The 18,511-nt window shown below is 38.6% G+C and overlaps 1 pseudogene; it reads right to left on the bottom strand.

Moving 5' to 3' along the window:
* Nucleotides 1-16,927: 16,927 nt before the first annotated feature.
* On the bottom strand, nt 16,928-18,304 carry LOC145500620 (uncharacterized; annotated as a pseudogene).
* Nucleotides 18,305-18,511: the final 207 nt, after the last annotated feature.

The following is an 18,511-nucleotide window of genomic DNA, read 5'->3' as shown; positions in this document are numbered from 1 at the left end:
TTGTGTTGCTTCGCGAATGATATCATTTTTTATGGTGACGACCATCTGAAGTTCTCATTCATTTGTGTTAAAGAAGGCAACAGCCTTTTTCGGAAATTGTGCTAAGGTTCGGTCTAAATATTCGCTGTGAAGGTAGCACACGTCTCTTTTCATTAATTCTCAACCTCACCGAATTCCCTTTTTTACTGACATCTAAAATATCACGGCTGAAGTTAAGACTTATTAAGCTACGCCCACCAACATTCGTCGCTGCTTGATCTTCTTGATGCTTTTCGTCTTCAAAAAATCGTTCGTTTCGGTTGTTAAAACAATGATAGCCTAGAATGAAGCATACTTTTACTCTTTGAATACTCCTCCTCACCAAATTAAATTCTTCTTTATTATTAACATTATTTTCTTTATTTATGACTGAACTGTAAGAACGTTTGCTGACTGACCACCGTGAAGCTTTTGCCAAATGTAGAGCGGTTTACATTGCTCGTACAAAACGGATTTCGGGTCATAACTATTCTGCCGATGGATTATTTTATTAAAAAAAAGCAAAATATTCAATTTTTTTTTTCCTTTAAGACTTCCTTTCATCTGCCTTAGAAATTTAAAGTTATTCAGGGATATCAAAGGCTCTAATTTTACTTAGGCAAATTACTAACCCTCTGTTCAGTGTCGACTATTGTATTGTGGTGGCCTTGAATAATAGTTGTTTTCACTGTTATCCGGTAACTGTCTACTTTTCGGAAAACCTTGAGTCCACTGGCTCGAAGACTATCTTTTGGACCCAAAATAAAACTGTGTTCTAGTTAAACTAAATTTACTTTAAAATATAGAAGTGACTGTATTCACCGAGAATTGTTTACAATATTTCCTTGGCTGACTTTGCACTTAAATATAATGATTTTGAAAAGCTCTCATTATAGTATTGGGCATTTTTATTATTTCTTCATGTTTTTTTTCGCCACTAAACAGGATATACCTACAATAACAGTTATCAGTAAAAATTCAGTGTGTCTTTAACCTACCTTGCCAATAGGAAACTTCAGTTCCTGGTGAGTGTGTCTTACAAGCAGCTCAGCAATGGAAAACAGTCACCCTGCAAAGAGATCATTTGGTTGAGTATACAAAATTCACAATTTTGCCTCCACTTTAATATATGATATTGAGTAGTGTTAAGTGACGCATTTTAATTTTCAGCAGGTGAGGACAATGCAACTCTGCTCTAAAATACTGCTACCCTATTGCACAACTTCAAGACGTAACCCGGCTATTACGCGTTCAGTTCAGTGTTTTTCTTGTTCTAACCTGAGAATATTGAAATGTAGAAAGCTTCCTTTCTTTTCGGTAAAATAGCCAGGTTTGAAGAAAATGAATAATTCTATAAACTCTTGGTCTTCGACCATGTAACTTGGTTAAAAATATAAAACAAACGGCGGTGATAAACATTTTAAAAGCATACATTTTATGAACTTGACGTTTCGTATGCCAGTCAACATATATTTTCAAAAGTATAACCGTTAAAATATTTTGGAAAGCTATTTATACTGTATCAATGGGCGTCTGGAACCTAGACAGAAAACATCTGCAGTAGCAATTTAAGACGTTTCAAACGGAAACTGTCTGTAAAGTGGCACAAAAGAAAAGCTTTCCTAATAACGTAAAAGCTTTTCACTGCTGACATTGGCATTCAATGCTGGCTGCAACTCCTGAATAAACAAGGTCTCCTTAATCTTACAATGGTAGTCAGTCTTGCCGGACGCTGAAATGTCAAAATGGTCCCATTTGATGTTGTGACCAGTTGTTTTAACGTGATCAGTAATAGCAGAAGAGTGTTCACGTTTTGAAAGGGCCTTGAAATGTTCCGTTTTCCGGTCGTGAAGTCTTCGCTTCGTTTTCCCAAAGTAAAAATCATTGCAGTCCCAGCAACTAGCTTTATAAATGACTTTGGATAATTGTGATCGGTTGAAACGGTCCTTGTATGGGAAGAAGGATTTGATGTGCCGGGTTTTTTGAAAAACAACTTTGACATTAACAAAAGAGTAGAAACGATTTACACAAGATTTTGGACGCGTAGTAATATGATTGCTATGGAGACCTATAGTTAAGCAATAGACCACAAGTTTTAATGGTTTATTTAGCTCTTATTAACTGAGCAGGAAGTCTGTATGAGAGAATCTTGACCGAAGTCGTAAGTACAGACCGAAGGCAGTGAGGTCTGTACACACGATCGAGGTCAAGATTCTCACATACAGACCGACTAAGCTCGGTTAATAAGATGTTTATTATATGGCGAACAAGAAAAAATTAATTCGTTTAATGTAACTGGTTTGTACTGGCTGACATTTTGCTTGCGAACGGCGATGAGCTGAACTTAATTCTGCCATAGTTCGCTCGTCCTCTTTACTTTTTTTCTTCATCATGATCAGGCTTGGCACTTCCATAATATGGATATTTTCTGGAACTAATATTTTGGAAGAAAATTGTCAATATTTTTGTATTTGGTTTGCAACTTTTTCACGGCAAAATGTAAGCGGTCGAGATGCCGGTCTAGATGGGAAAATCTAGACCGCGGTCAATATTGATTTCAGCCAATCAAATTCGTGAATTCGGTATTTCGCAGTCCTTGTGAGACACAGCCATATAATAAAGGCTGATAAACCACGCAGGATGTTGGAAGAACACGAGAAGAATTCGTTACGTTCTAATTCGCTTCGCTCAAACGAACGTAAATCATTTTACCCTTAAATTCCCGTAATACAAACAAATCACACGAGAAATATGGTAGGATGCGCAAGCGGATCCAAAACAGTTTATTATAAGATAGATAGTTACTAATACAGAGTGGACTGCAAAAGAAAGAAATTACAAAGTTGTTGTTGTTGTTGTTTGTTTTGTTTTGTCTTTTTTTACAATTTTTTACACACTACTGTATGGAGAAATTAATATACGCTCGATAATGCATTACAAACCTAAATACTTAGTTACTTGTAACCTGTTTTCAATGCTTTCTTCAACATACATATCCTTGGCAGAATCAGATTTCCATCTACCATGCATTTTAAGAAGTCTTTCTGGAATCGAGTTACTACTATTACGTACCGCAGATGTAATACCACCGGATCTTAAACTATGAAGACCATAATCACTAGGGTTGAGGCCCAGCTGACTTAAGGTATCCCTTAAGATATCTCTACAAGTAGTATAAGAAATCTTTCCACTTCTCAGGGTATAGCTATAAGTACTACGGTGAAAAACAAGCGGTCTAAATAAAGGGAGAGAACTACATAAGTCAATACCAGATAAATCTAAATACCGTTGTAAAACACCAACAGGACAGTACTTAGACCTGGATGCACTAATAAAGACGAAATTCCCTTCCCTATAAAAATCTGTCTTACTACGAGGTACAAAGATTCTTATATAATCGCTGTGAAATTCAATATGCTTAGGAACAATATTGCATAATTCGTCGTAACGAAAAAATCCTGCAAAAGCTAAAAAGCATAACGCAGCGATACGAAGATTCTTTAAATTAGCATCTTTCTTGTTATGAGTGTCTAAAACACTCCTCATGATGTCTGTGGTAATAGGCTTCTTTTTCCCAACTGGCTGTGATTTCTGGCGTTTAGCAGATTCGATAATATTCCTGCAAAATTCACTATCCAAAGGATTACGATCCAAACTAGGAACAAAAGAATGTAACCATTTAAGGGCAGCATGGGCTAAAATTACTGAGGAACTAGAGGTGCAAGACTGCTGAACTTCAAATAAATATAGAGAAACAACACTAAGGGGAAAAGGTAACTGCATGTTGAAATGTCTACTTTTAGACCACTCCAAGAACTTTCTAATAACGCGAACGTAGGCTTTAGTAGTTGTATCCGCCCTGGACTTCAACATAACTTCTAAAACCTCATAAACGTTGATTGAAGAAAATTGTTGAAAGCCTTTCCAGGAATTACTTGATAAGATTACCTGGAAAGACAAGAACAAAACATATATAATAAAAGAACAAAAAAAGAGCCGTATGAAAATCGATCATTGTTGGGGCCAGTGCCACATAAGACGATAGACTATTGAATGGACCAGTGCCCCGTAAATCAAAAACCATTGATTGAGCCAGCGGCACATAAATCAACTATACGCTGTTTAAGGTCATTCCTCACATTTGCATTGCGCATCTTTACTGCGCATAATTTATGGCGTCATTAGCGCGCGCTCGTGCACGCGCATATTGAAAACATGACGGATTTGCCTTGATATTGAGCTCTTTCAGTTGAAAAATAGCTCTAGCTCACCAACGAGCACGGGCACCCCAATTTTTTTCCAGTCATTATAATCAACTAATCATAAGCTTCGCGTGAGAAAAGACTGATCTCATTTCTATTGTTGAAAATTTAATAAATAAGAAAAATAGCAGATACACTGAGGTCTTTTCTATTTTGCAGTCGGTAACCACGTCAAGAAATTTGGTTCAAATTTTAATCAAGGATTTAGCTTTCTGTCTGAATCAAACTTAAAATATTTATATGTGTCCGACACAATGTATCGACTGTAGTTTAATGCGTTTTCTTATGAGTCTGGGCTCACAAAAATTTTACAACTACTGGCAATGCGTTTTTATAATAAGCATTAAATAATGCCAAAATGGAGCATTTTCAATGCCTCACTGCTCCTTAATGAGCATGGGCACCCCCCTTTTTTATTTCAAAATTGAAGCTATCATATGACAAATATTCAGTGGACAAAGTTTGAACAAAAATCTATTGTCACTTTTATTTCAGAGGAATTACCTTAAGACAGCGCCACATGAAATGACAGACTATTAATTAGGCCAGTGCTACATAGATAAACAACATATTGCTTTGGCCAGCGCCACCAAATGTAAATAATCATTGGGCTAATGGACACACCGTCCAATAAATTACTCAGTAAATTTCAATCTAAAGGCAATAATATTTCCTGTGAAAAGACCAGACCCTAAGAGCGAATTAAGGTTTCTTCCGCGGGTTAGAACCTCATTCCCGATATGAATACAAGATAACTACTATACTTGTGTGTAATTAAAGGCCAAAAATGAGCCGAAGGCCAAAGAGGTACACCGAGCGTACCAACGGCCCGCTGAGATTTCAAATAATGTAATACGCGTGGGACGATACCAACTGGAGGGACTACTAGGCAATTTTCTCCTCGAAGAGACAAAGAAAAAATCAACGCCAGAAGTATTGGGGTTCCAAAACCTCGAAAAATATTTGGGGAGCTTGTGATTATAATAATTGGCAAAACAATCAACACTATGCGGGCCCCACTGGCCATCAAGAAAAGAAAAAATTCTTCAGTAATTTGCCAATCATCAGTATCAATTAAACGACTTATATAATCAGCTTGCTGATTTGAAGTGCGAGGGATCCATTGCACTTCTAAATGAATCCCCGATCGAATACAAATATCAAAAATCCTTCGGGCCATCTTATGCAAACCTAATTTCATGCTGCCCACTTCAACAATCTTAGCAGCTGTTTGGCTATCAGTAAACCACTTAACGTGTGATCCTTCCAACACTGAGGCAAATGATTGCAATGAAAACTCAATAACAGACAACTCCCTCCACGTTGAACTTTGAACTCTCTCGTTCTCCGACCACATTTTGTGGCACACAAAATCATTGTTGAAGTCAATAATTGCTCCACCTCCAGTAGCACTGGCATCCGAATATACAAAATAACTAGGATCTTTACTTACAAAGCAATACCTAGAGTTGATACTAACCATATTTTCCTTCCAAAAATACATTTTTTCCTTGCAGTAATCGTCGAGACGGAATATAGAATCCCAGTTATCTTCGCACAAGGTGGACAAGACACAATGTCTGGTCATTATCCTGCCAATGTTACCAACTACAGGCCCGGTGGAAATAATTTGACTTGTGAAGGAGGCCAACTCTCTGGCAGACACTTTGAAATCGGCTTCAATAATATGATCAATTGTATTGATGACCTTAAGAATTCTTCTTTCTACAATTTTTAAAGTACCCAGTGCAGAATTCCAGGTTATACCCAACCAGTCCAATACTTGGGTGGGTTCCCATACCGATTTGTCTTCGTTAACGACAATACCCGCGTTATACAAATCCCCCCTTACAGCTAGGGCCTTAGTGCGACAACTTTCTCTATCCTGAACAATCGCCCAACCATCGTCCAAGAAGATGGCTATACAAAGACCCTGTATTCTCCAATACTTTTCTAAAGGCTTCAAAACCTTTGTGAAAATGTAAGGGGCAGAGGAAAGACCCAACGGGAGCACAGTGAAAACATAAAATACTTCATTAATGGAATCAGACGCCCGCCATGAAAACCCCAGAAAAGTTTGGTGCTCTTGCGCAATGTCGATATGGTGATAACCGCTTTTTAAATCAAAGGAAAACATGTACGCGTCTTTCGCAAAATAAGCCATAGCAATTTTCCAGTCCTCGTACTTAACGCTTTGCTTAATTAATGACTTATTGACATGGCGCAAATCAAGAATTAACCTCTTTTTACCGCATGACTGTATAGAAACTGACAAGGGATTTACAACAAAAGGCTGCTCATTAACCATACGCACCCACAAAATCAGCATGAAGTCGAGCTGACTTATTATTTCTTAGCTTTACGGCCAACGGAAAACTGATGAACGGCAGCCTGTAGCCGTTTTCAATAATAGACAAAACAAAATCCGGAGCACCTATAGATCTCCAGAAACCTAAATTATTCTTCAAATTACCCTTAACACTTAATGAATGTCCGCTTTCAAGTTCGTAATTCTGTGTAATTTGATCTACCTGCGCCAAGTCATCTTCATTGCTTTGGTTGAGTTGATTGGCCTGCGGTTGGCTTGTTGTAGGAGATTCCAGGGCAAGAATTGTAGCTAGGGGACTGGTAACTTCCCGGCCAGAACATGGATCTACAGTCCTTGGCCCAGTGTCCAAATTTGCCACATTTGAAACAGCGAAAGAAGTCGCCAGAAGCGTCTCTACGGCCTGAAAGATAAAAGCAATGACGAAACCTGTAGTAAACGGGAGGCGGCGGGGGGGGGGGGGGGGGTGGGGGGCGTAAATCAGAAAGATGAATAAACTGTATGGAACCGCGAGCGTGAATGGTACTCAAGAGACAGCGGAGAGTATAAATACTAATAACTGGCCAATCAGGACATCCATGCAAAACAGAACGCACAATAGAGGGTGCGGCAGGTGAGAGACGAAAACAACTGCGACTAATTACTTGGAATAACAGCGGAAAATACATTTACGATCTAATTCGGTTCGCTCAAACGAACGTAAATCATTTTACCCTTAAATTCCCGTAATACAAACAAATCACACGAGAAATATGGTAGGATGCGCAAGCGGATCCAAAAAACATATGAATATACAAAGTAAAGAGGGGGCTCTTTTTCTTACCACGAAAAAGCTGATTATCAGCGCCCAAAGCAATTCTTGGTTTCTTTCCATGATCACTGGAGAGTTGTTCCTTTTGACGCCTTTTGCGGCTCGCCGCTTCTCTTGCCTTCTTAAGACGCTTTTCATCTTCGGAGCCGGATGCAAGCTCGTCCGACTCGTACTCGACTACAACCTGCCAGCCGTCCCTACTTTTATCAGCGATTTTTATCAGCTTCTGTCGCTTTCGAATACGTTGCCTGCCTTCTTGGGAAAGTTTCTTGATCTGCGACAAATTTGGCTCGATGCTTTCACTTTCGGTTTCAATGCTTTCAAAAATGGCATCTAATTCGGCATTAAGCTCAAATTGTTTCTGGTTACCTTTGAACTTTAGCTGTACAACTTCTTTATCTATCTTGCTCCTTTGTTCGATTTGCTTTCCTTTATCTTCTAATTTTTTCTCAAGAAAATCCTAAAACATGGAAAAGGCTTGATCAACAGCTGCTGAGTTGTCTCCACTATCACCTGAAGACGTTTGGCCTACTTCAGCTGGAACGGACGAACCTTCGCTCTCTTTTTGGTCGTTGGACATCACACGAATAGGAAAACACAAACCAGAAAGATGAATAAACTGTATGGAACCGCGAGCGTGAAAGGTACTCAAGAGACAGCGGAGAGTATAAATACTAATAACTGGCCAATCAGGACATCCATGCAAAACAGAATGCACAATAGTGGGTGCGGCAGGTGTGAGACGAAAACAACTGCGACTAATTACTTGGAATAACAGCGGAAAATACATTTGACCAAGTTTGTTCGGTCAATAACCCATACTTATCAACTGATGCTACAATAAAGTGTTTTCACATGAGGTCACGACAGCCATATTGCATTTGGTGTCCCAAAACCATCAAGCAGCGCAACCTCGATGCCAGGGTCCCCTCTCTTCCTCCCTCGATGCGGCTGGTCACGTGTCTACGTATGCCAATCAAAGCCGCACAGAGGGTGGGTCCTCAACTTAAATTTTGTCAGTACTGTCGAGGGAGGTGAATGTTGCGCTGCTTATTTTGAAAGTGAAGCAAGTGTCTTTGTCAGAGATCCTGCCTGACTAATGCTTCGTCGCTATGATCTGAACTTCTATGAGTATGAGATGCTAACTGAGAGGGAACTTTGCTTATTTTTCACTGCTTTTTTAAAAACCTTCAACAACCTGCTTCGGATTAGTTTAATCAGTTTTTCACAGCAAAAGAAGTAAGTAACCGTCGATTTATCGACGAGATGCATTCAGCTAAATGAGAAGCTAGTTTCTTGGCCGAAAATTGGACTTACCGCTAGAACAGTTTCAAAACGAAAGCCGGTGGATTTTGGAAACGTGCGACTGATGTTGCCGTTATCAAGTTCTTCATAAAATTTCTCTCAGCAAGAGAACCGCATGACCGTCAAACTGTTGATTGCATGAATTCGATCAAATTCAAAGTTAGTCTCTTGGCCAAACACTGGACGGATCAAACTCTACACGAAGGCATCAATGTCTCCGTTGTGATTTTGCCGATCGAAAAATATAAGCTGCTTAATCAAGGTATTCAGCACTCAGTCGTTGCTGATGTCAAGTTATTCGTAATTTCTTTTCGCCGCAAGAGAATGGAATGACGGTCAAACTGTCGATGGAAGTAACTCAATAAAATTCAAAACTACCTTTGTAAGCGAACAAACGACGTATTTAACTCCAAACGAATGAGTAAATACCTGCGTTGTGATTTTGCGGAATGAAAAATGAAATTAAATTCACCGCGCGGTTCATTTATTGTTGTGGTCGTCATTTCCAAGTTCTTTGCCAATTATTTTCACCACCACAAATTCCAGAGACCGTCCAACTATCGATGGGAAAATTCAGCCAAATGCAGAGCTAACCTTTAAGCCGAACTTTGATGCATTGAACTCCAATATCGAATGTGTCAATGCCTTCGCTGTGAGTTCGGCTGAAGTTACAAATTCCACTCCCTACTGGGCTCAGTAGGTGAGCTCAGTGGAGACAAACTTTAACTGTCCTGCCCCTCCCTCCAATCGTTTTTCTGGCACTGCCAAAAGCTAGCAGACACGTGACCAGCCGCAACCAGGGTACTTTCTCGAGGGAGGAAGAGAGACGACCCTTGGAACGATGTTGCAAGCGGTGGGACTTACTTAGCTTTTGTCTGATGTAAACATTTTGTTTTGTTCCAATAAGTTTACATGGCCGCTGGCCACGTGAGTGAAAACGCTCTAAAGGTATGACATAAATACCCAGCCGTTGGTAAACTAGCAACAGTAATTTTTATGGCATGATAGGTTATCATAAAAACATAACCTGTTTCTAAAAATACACTAAATTTTAGCTTTTTAAAAGTGCTTATTACTCAAAAAGAGCTCGGTGACCCCCATTTTTATCATGGGAATTGTGATAAGAATATTAGATGCAAGTTTCTGCAAAATTTAAAGAAATTCTGTCTAGTGGGTTCAGAGCCACTTTAAATTTTCGAAAAGTTAAGGTGGCTCTGAATCTTCTCGATGGAATTTCATGAACTTTAGCGAGAAAATGCAAGACTAGAAAATAGCACCAAAAGTAACTCTCAAATACTTTATTTTTGTACATTGTAAAAAAAAAAGTGTATTTACATAGAAAAAAATTGCTTGTAAAAAATAACGTAACTTACATTTCCACTTGAAAAAAAAGTTCTCTTCTACCAATTGATAATATTTAGTATCAACACACACAGCGTTAACTAAAAACAATGACATAGCTTGACTCTCGAGAAATCAAAAGAATAGTCTAAGTAGACAGGGAACTTGGGAGAACACGTCTGCTTTGTCGAGAATCATTCTATTTCAACTAGGATACAATGTTAAAATCAACAATCATCAATGATTGTATTAAAACTATACTACCCATTTTCGTAACAGCCATGCAACTTAAAAGCTCGCTTAATTCTTGATTTAATCACAGGCCTATCTGATTTTCAATTCTTTATAATTGTGACACTAAGACCTCTACTGATTGTGCACTCAATACAATACCAACACACTTTGTTACCATGACAACTGGAAAAGTTGCCGAAATGATTCTTTATCTACATTTCATTTAGAGTGCAATCTTTCAACGAGAATAAGTGAAAATTCTCAAGTAGCTTTTACGATGAAAAACCACATTCTCCTGACCAAGTATTGGGAATGTATTAAGATATGGAAAGGAGAAACCATCAAGTGAAACTGAACTTAAGTCTTTTAAATACTCTCTAGATCAAGAGTGGAATGAAAACAAATCAAGAGTCTCTAGCAGCTCTTTTCTTTTTCCTTTTTTTTTTTTTTTGCAATGATGCAACTGTGAAATAATTGCTGTTATTAGATCCCACTGGGAGGCTTATAAATCTTGGAGTTTAACCTAAAACGAATGCGTTAATTATCATATATATTGATATTATATGTTTTTGTGTACCTTTCAAGTATATTATACAGTAATAAATGATTAAAACACTGCAACAAAACCCTACACAATTACAAGATATTTTTTTTAGTACGCGATTGCTCCCGTACAAAATGTTAAATTTCTAGCCCAATTATTTCAACTCTCTCATTCAAACAATGACAAAATGGTCTCCTTGCCTTGCAAGTTTTGTAGGTCCATAATGCCAATGGGTTGTTATTCAAAACAGGACCCAAACAATTAAAAACCTAAACCTCTGAACATGCCCTTTAGATGAAAAAAACTATCTTTGCAAATACAGGGACGAATTACCTTTAACTCCTCTTCCAACGATGATAAGCATTGGAATTATTTTAAGGCCATTTACTCCAGTGAGAAAAACTGATACAAGCATAGAGTAAGACTAGACTTCTCTTCTAAAGGAACACAAAGAGATCAATGCTCCTTTTTTCCCAGCTGCAAAGGCTATGCGGGTAAAACCACCTCAAAAGTGAGAAAACAAACACTGAGAAAAGATTTTCATTACGACCAAAAGAAATACGTTTGTAACTTGACTTCTGTTATACATACATTTGCAGTACATAAAGATGCAATTACAGGAAATTTCTGTCTAAAAGAATCTAAGTCCCAAACTAAGGGCAAGACAGGACCGGGAACTTCTGGATTGTACTTGGGCCACTTCCTTCCATTCACATTGTTGCACACATCCACTTACATGTACTTTCTATACTCTAAAAGGAGGCTGAATTGAATTTCTACAAGTTTTGTTAACACTGACTTTAAGTTCCAAAAATCAACGTGCCGAAATTAAACTCAACTATAATTATCAGAAATAACGTACAATAAAAATAAAAGTGACTCATGACCATTGCCCTTAACTGAACAACAACAACAACAACAACAATAAACAAACAAACAAACAAACAAACAAAAAGTCATGTTTAAGGCAAGATGTATGTGTGTGTGTACTGAACAATGTTAAGTTTCCTGCACTGCAAGCCCCTCATACATGATTTGTATAACTGATATCAATTACCATGGGTCCTATATGGCCTCTCTTTATCTCTATAAGTAGGCTCAATAACAAAGAGCCGGAAAATGTTCCAGCACTCTTATGACATGGGACACTACCTGGCTGATATGTCATCATGTTTTGATAAGTACACGAATGCCTGTGTACAAACTTTACAAAGCAGTATTTATTTCTTAACATCTTGACACATTTCGATCAAATTTCATGAACTGTAATCCTCTTCTATCTTTGTGATCCTGTACTTCTCCCTCAAAATACTGGTTCTCTTTTGTTCTGTAGAATTTTTTGATCCAAGTGGTAAAATTATGTACATTTGGTGACATTCGGCAATAAGATCTTATGTAAGTTACGACCAAAAACTTCATATACATGTACTGTAATCAGCCAGGACACTGTCCTTGTTAGAGAATGAATACCACACACAAACATGGACAATACAGAACCTTCATCAGAGGCATTTGTGCATTACAGATCTAATCTGGCATTTTTACACTACTTATTTTGGTTTGACCATTATTCATTCTTAAGTTTTTAATTTTTTTTTTTACACAATATTTTATGTATGAAAAGAGCCATTTAGAATAACAGAAGGTGACAGAATTTGTAACAAAAATCCTCATCACAGGCTTGTGATCATTGACAAACCACCTTCTAGGTGTAACACTCTTGCTAATTATGCTTACAAGAGGCCCCGTCGGACATCTGGCATTTTCGCGCGCGCGTGAGGTGAATATGCTAATAAGACTAGTAGTTTAAATTCTGTGGCAACGGTCAAACTAACATCCTTGGAGTTATATTAGAGCTAGTCGTTGTCACTGGTCTTGTAATTTCCTTTTCGCGACCATCGCCTGCCAGAGGTCAATCATTCATTTCGGGAAAAAGCTCTAAGTTTGTGTTTTTCGTGGTTAGTCCTTTCAGCCGTCTAATTTTGTAAATAATTGTTTATTTTTGTTTTCCTTTCAGTCAAACTCGTTGTCGTAAATAAACTTAAACGTTTGTTCTTTTTTAAAACGATGTTTGGAGACCGGTCAAGATTGGCTTCGCGATATGGCGGTAACACTAAGTGTCACAGTTTAAGCCACTGTAGTTGTATTGAAGTGTAGCGTACGAGCTGCTGGCCGGTAGCTGGCCAAGAACTGATGTGCTTGCTGTGTAAGCAACTGTTGATCAGGTGTTTTACCAAATGCTACTTGTTCCCACGCTGTGTCAAGCTGCTAAGATAAAGAAAAACAGGAAGATACATACCAACAAAACAATTACAGCCACTCATATTGTCTCTAGACTAAGGACAAAATAATATTCTTGACTACACCAACTATAATCCATTATTCTCATTTCTATACATGTACAATCGCAGCAACTACAAACAGGCTGTAACAGGCAAACTAATAATGGAACAGGAAGGAAGGTGTTTGTAATGATTTGTTCTTGGTCGTATGCTTTGAGAACAAAAACAGCAATAATAATATTACCTTTGGTGTTGATTTCTAAGAGTCTCTTGAAATCGCAGTAAGCGCATGGGATGCTCGTATTACCACGTTTGTGATTAACTTGTCTCGCAGCAAAATACAGTGTTGCAAGTCTGCGGAATTCTTCACGTATAATTGGTCAATCGTGTGTAAATAAAGATGGCGTCTTCTTTCAAATAATTTAGCGTTTCCACAAACTTTCTCTTCGATTTCTGGCCGTCATTTTCTTCTTAATTTTCCGTGCCAGCGAAGTTCTCTCAGTATGAAGCTCAGTTTCGTTTCAGATTGCTAGGCGAAAACTTGTATTTTTGCGACAGTTCTTCCAAGCCTTTTGCCTGTTTTGCTGCTTGTTTTGAAGGGACAAACGAGGTGTCCCAAAGACTATGATAGCCCTCGAGGTCTTTTTACAGGGCAAATTTATGACATTCCGAGAGTTACTGGGCTACTTCGAACACACGCTGACCTTCACCGTCCGCCATGTTTGTTTTGTTTGCCGCGCTTCGCGACAGCCAATCACAAGCGTTGAATTCAAATTTGTTGCGAGACAAGTTGTAGCTTCAGTGGTAATATGAGCAGCAAAACTAAAATTTGTTGCAGAAAGTAGAACTCGAGTCTACTTTGCGCAACATGTTGCCTCAACTTGCAACACTGTATTTTGCTGCGAGACAAGTTGGTCACAAACGTGGTAATACGCGCAACAATGTGTTTCAACTTGCAATGCAACAATGTTGTGAGACAAACTGAAGAAAAATGTTGCCCGTATTACCGGACCTTTATTATATTTTTAGGATTTTATAAATTGCACATATCTCTATTTACCAGGGCACCTTTAGATACCAGCCTCCTTGCTGAATCAGCTACCCTGGTACAATAGTTACTTTATTTACTAAGTTTGTAAACTGACAAGATTTGAGATTTGTATTGGGGAACTAAGGTAGGTTAAGTCCACCCAAGAGCCAAGTGGCTCATCAGGGCAGAGATTATCCCGGTTTCTGTAGCATGAAGCGATAAGAAGTATTTCTACTCCCCCCTGGATGGGATGCTAGTCCATCGCAGAGTTACCCCCAACATAAAATCCGCCGGTACCTATTTATACACCTGGGTGGAGAGAGGCATTGTGAGAGTAAAGTGTTTTGCCCAGGAACACAACGCAATGTCCCAGGCCAAGGCTTGAATCCAGACCGCTCAATCTGGAGGCCAGCGCACCACCCATGAGCCCAATGCAACTCCCACAAATTACACAAACAAAATAAAACAAAATCTACCAGTCATACCCCACAGACGTGACTTTTTAAACCTACTGAAGTATATGCAAACATCTGGTTCTTGAGAGGTCCACTAGGATAATTGATGGTAGGGAAACAGGAAACCATTGATTGAGTAGACTTGGTGTGTTAATGAAAGGTGCAGTAATTTTAATTTCCTATTCTGGCTAAACTAATATTTATATATCATCATAAGTTGTGCTTATTTCCAACGTAAATGTTGCTGCAATTCTAAGAAACTGTTCCCTGCATGCAGACATCCCTCACGTGTAGGAAACTTCTGCATCCACTTCAGCAGGGGTCAGGGGTTTCATTAAGGGTTGGGCAGTCGACAAATTGACCAACTGTGGGGATGACCATCTAGAGGAAAGGTTTTCTTATAAAGAAGTTCAGTTTAAGAAGTTTTTCCCGCCTGTGAAAATCACTAACCCTCCTGCTGAAAATGTGAATGAAACCCCTCCTTTAGGCTACGAATCTGATGCCACATCAAGACAATAAACACTAGTTTATCACACTGTTACTTCCCAACACTTGTTGCCTCACAATGCATTGAATTTGTAACAAGGAACTAGATGCTTATCATTTCTTTTAAACAATGTAGGGCATTTTAAGCGTTACTTAATGACATACTGAAGTCTAAAGTTAACACTTGAGAACCACAGGTCACCTGGATATCCACAGCACTAGGACATAAGAAATGTTCAATGCGTGTAGTTTGTGCTGCGTTTTTTCCACTTACTACAGTTTCAGATGGCACAGAACAGGGCAGGCGCGGATCTAGGAAACATGTCGACCGATTTACTGCAAAACGAGCGCCGAAGGCGCAAGCTCCTAAGGGAGTCCGGGGGCATGCTCCCCCGGGAATTTTTTTTTAATTTTAACTACCTAAAGTACCCTTTCCTGGCTTTTTGAGTCAGTCAGACAATATATTTGATAGTTCCATTCTCCTTGGATGAAGCCTTGTAAATCTGCGAATTATTCGTCAAAGTCAATGTCCATGTTGTAATGAATGTGCAGCAAGGCAGGTCCTGTCAATCTAGTCTGTAACTTCGTGCTTCGTAAATATGTTTTCAGTCGCCTCAAAGCCATTGCTAGAACGAGTTTCCACTGCAAAGATAAATCATTTGTTCAAGTATTAGAAAGAGGACAAATTTCAGCCCAGACAAACACGTCTGGGTATTACGTCAGCCAGGCGTGTGCATATCGAACGAAAATAACTTTTCAGTACATGTAAAATTAATTTGTCCACTCTCAACCATTATTAACAAAGACCCGAACTAACCTTTTTTCCTGAAATAGTCAGTAATTTGTGACATCTTGACGTTGTTATGTATTCCACACTCTTGTTGGAGTCGTTGTCCAAAGAAGTTGAATGATCATACAGGCTAACCGAGTAGCAGAATTGCACAAATGGTCCGGGGAAATCTAATTTTAGTCTAGACGCCCGCGGCGATGATGTGATGGCGTGACCACCGTCGGGAGACTAGTGATTTCCCGGCTGTAAAATTTTGCCGCCAGAACGTGTCTATGACCCTTGTTTATTTCCGGTAATTGGCAAAAACGAATAAATAAAAAATAAATGTCAAAACTATTTTCGAGATTCAACTTGCAGTTTACTTTATTAAAAATATATACATATCTATTGATTTTTTTTTTTATTATGAAAATTCTGACCGATTTCCGTAAAACGGTGGAAACCGGTATGGATCCGCGCCTGCTTGTTTACAGTCTATCGAACTTTATCTCTGGCAATCTTTGTTAACCTTTCCTTTGTGTACTTTTGCAGTGAAAAAGTTGGTTCACCGCGTCAAATGGACAGGATAAACCTTCAGATACGGAAGGTACAGGAAACCTGAAAAATAACAGTTTAATAAGATAGAAAAACACCAAAGACAATGGTAAACCATAAAGGAACAAGGATGGCTAAGGATAGAGAAGATTAACACGGATTCCAAACGACGTATTTGAAAAATTGAGGCTCAACTTTTCAATATGTGCAAATTGTAACTGAACTCCTTTATATAAGCTTAAATTTGGCTACTTCCGGAAAAAAAAATCACGAGAAATTATGAGAACTAAAGAAAATGTTAAAAAGAAACCGAACAAATGGCAAGATTAAAGTTTTACAAAGAAACTGAATTCTAGATATAGAAGCGCTAAATTAAAATACCGTAGTGCAGCACGTTCTTTCCAGCGAACTTCGTCCGCAGGAATTTTTACGGTCAAAATTAAAAATAGATGAGTAACCAGGATTAGACGTTTGGAAAAATAGAAAACGTTCTCTGGTTAAAAATTTGTTTAAAACGAGCTTTCGACTACCAGTCTGTAGTCTTTAACGAGTAATAGATAGAAAGCGCGAACGTTAAAATATATACTAAGAAAAGTGTGAAAAAACAAAATTGTAATAAAAACAATAGAAATGCTTGTGTGCGAATAAAAAATGCTAATGTGAGGTTCAAAATAAAATTGAATATTGTCTTGGTAATTGTTTCGCATTATTGTCAGCATGGTTCGTAATTGCTGTGTGACAGGATTCCAAAGTTTTTCTAATACGGAAATTTCCCTTGTCAATCACGCGTGCATTGTCAAAGTCGATGGAATGGTCGTTCAACCAGGCATGTGAAGCAATGTTGGAACCTTTTTTAAACGTTTTTGTGTTTCTAATATGTCCTTTCTTTCTGGTTTGTAAACATCTACCAGTCTCACCGATATAATTCCACGGACAATCGGCGCATGGGATCTTGTAAACGACATTTGTTTGTAGTTCCGCGGATGGTCTTGATTTCGGAGAAACAAACTCTTGTTGTAATGTCTTAAGGGGTCTGCTTGTAGTTTGTATTCCATTGTTTCTTAGAAGTCTTGAGAGAGGTTCAGTTAGGCCTTTGATGTAAGGTAAACCAACATGTAAGTCAGAAGGATCAGCCCATCCAAAGAACATTCCTACCAATTCTCCTGGAGATGGTGTGATTGCCGGGGGTGGTTTCTTCTTCAAGATGTTAGATATGACCGATAGTGGGTAGCTGTTCGATTTCAGAGCATCAGTGACGTGGATTAATTCTTTCGTTTTTCCCTCGGGGGTACTTGGGAGGTTAGAAGCACGGTTCAGGAGAGTGGTGGCAGTACTCAGCTTGTGTTTCATTTCGTGGTGTGAATAGAAATCCAGATATCGGTCTGTGTGAGTAGATTTCCTGTAAACATCGATGGTTATGACGTCGTTGTTCCTGGATACCAGGGTGTCTGAGAAGGGTATCTGTCCATTATTCTCAGGTTCAATGGTAAAGGCTATCTTTGGGTCAATTGAGTTAAGAGTGTCATGAAAGGATGCGACAGAGTGTTTCTTTATTATAACAAAACTATCGTCGACGTAACACTTCCAGATTTTTGGAGGTGTCGAGGAGGCAGTGATGGCTGTTTCCTCGATTATCTCCATGCAGAGATTTGCAACAACAGGGCTAACAGGGCTGCCCATTGCGCAGCCATGAATCTGTTTGTAGATGGAGTCATTGTAAACGAATTTTTTGAGAGAGTAAAGTCCAGAAGAGAAACAATATCTTCTGTAGTGAGGCTGGTTCTTAGGTGTAGGGTTGTATCTTCATTGAGTTTTTGTCTGATGTGTTCACAAGCTTTCTTAACTGGGATGGCAGTAAAGAGTGAGACGACATCAAAAGAAACCATGGCTTTGTCATCAGAAATGTCTAGATTGGCGACTTGGTGAACAAATTCACCTGAGTTGGAGACAGAGTAGCCGTTACAGATATCCTTTGCATGTTCTAAAATTTGTTTCATTTTTAAGAACTCCATATAAAAGATGAAAAGGATAGAGGAATATGATTAAAATTCAAAGGTTTGTCCAAAAGTTCCGAAGCAAAAATTAAACGTTAA

This window comes from Orbicella franksi, chromosome 10, assembly GCF_964199315.1.
Source record: "Orbicella franksi chromosome 10, jaOrbFran1.1, whole genome shotgun sequence".
In the NCBI taxonomy this organism is placed as follows: Eukaryota; Metazoa; Cnidaria; class Anthozoa; order Scleractinia; family Merulinidae; genus Orbicella; species Orbicella franksi.
The sequence above is the reverse complement of the archived record's forward strand: the minus strand, read 5'-3'. Positions and strand labels throughout refer to the sequence as shown.